We start from the raw sequence: 1,774 nt of genomic DNA, 5'->3' as shown, positions 1-1,774 counted from the left end.
AGCTGCCCCCACACAGTATAATGCCCCCATAGCTGCCCCACACAGTATAATGCCCCCATAGCTGCCCCACACAGTATAATGCCCCCATAGCTGCCTCCACACAGTATAATGTCCCCATAGCTGCCCCCACACAGTATAATGCCCCCATAGCTGCCTCCACACAGTATAATGTCCCCATAGCTGCCCCCACACAGTATAATGTCCCCATATCTGCCCCCACAGTATAATGCCCCATAGCTGCCTCCACAGTATAATGCCCCATAGCTGCCCCCACACTATAGTGCCCCATATCTGCCCCCCACAGTATAATGCCCCATAGTTGCCCCCCATACATTATAATGCCCCATAGTTGTCCCCCATACATTATAATGCCCCATAGCTGCCCCCACACAGTATAATGCCCCATAGCTGTCCCCCATACATTATAATGCCCCATAGCTGTCCCCCATACATTATAATGCCCCATAGCTGTCCCCCATACATTATAATGCCCCATAGCTGCCCCCACAGTATAATGCCCCATAGCTGCCCCACACAGTATAATGCCCCATAGCTGCCCCACACAGTATAATGCCCCCATAGCTTCCCCCACACAGTATAATGCCCCCATAACTGCCCCCACACAGTATAGTGCCCCATTGCTGCTCCCACACAGTATAATGCCCTCATCGCTGCCCCCACACAGTATAATGTCCCCATAGCTGCCCCCACACAGTATAATGTCCCCATAGCTGCCCCCACACAGTATAATGTCCCCATAGCTGCCCCCACAGAGTATAATGTCCCCATAGCTGCCCCCACACAGTATAATGTCCCATAGCTGCCTCCACACAGTATAATGTCCCCAGAGCTGCCCCCACACAGTATAATGTCCCCATAGCTGCCCCCACACAGTATAATGTCCCCATAACTGCCCCCACACAGTATAATGTCCCATAGCTGCCTCCACACAGTATAATGCCCCCATAGCTGCCTCCACACAGTATAATGTCCCCATAGCTGCCCCCACACAGTATAATGTCCCCATAGCTGCCCCCACACAGTATAATGCCCCATAGCTGCCTCCACACAGTATAATGCCCCCATAGCTGCCTCCACACAGTATAATGTCCCATAGCTGCCTCCACACAGTATAATGCCCCCATAGCTGCCTCCACACAGTATAATGTCCCCATAGCTGCCCCCACACAGTATAATGTCCCCATAGCTGCCCCCACACAGTATAATGCCCCATAGCTGCCTCCACACAGTATAATGCCCCCATAGCTGCCTCCACACAGTATAATGTCCCCCATAGCTGCCTCCACACAGTATAATGCCCCCCATAGCTGCCCCCACACAGTATAATGCCCTCATAGCTGCCTCCAGACAGTATAATTCCCCCATAGCTGCCTCCACACAGTATAATGTCCCCATAGCTGCCCCCACACCGTATAATGTCCCCATAGCTGCCCCCACACAGTATAATGCCCCCATAGCTGCCGCCACACAGTATAATGTCCCCATAGCTGCCCCCACACAGTATAATGTCCCCATAGCTGCCCCCACACAATATAATGTCCCCATAGCTGCCTCCACACAGTATAATGTCCCCATAGCTGCCCCCACACAGTATAATGCCCCCTAGCTGCCTCCACACAGTATAATGTCCCATAGCTGCCCCCACACAGTATAATGTCCCCCATAGCTACCTCCACACAGTATAATGTCCCCCATAGCTGCCTCCACACAGTATAATGCCCCCCATAGCTGCCCCCACACAGTATAATGCCCT

The sequence above is a fragment of the Rhinoderma darwinii genome, chromosome 12 (assembly GCF_050947455.1).
Source record: "Rhinoderma darwinii isolate aRhiDar2 chromosome 12, aRhiDar2.hap1, whole genome shotgun sequence".
Taxonomy (NCBI): Eukaryota; Metazoa; Chordata; class Amphibia; order Anura; family Rhinodermatidae; genus Rhinoderma; species Rhinoderma darwinii.
Note: the sequence above shows the minus strand (reverse complement) of the source record.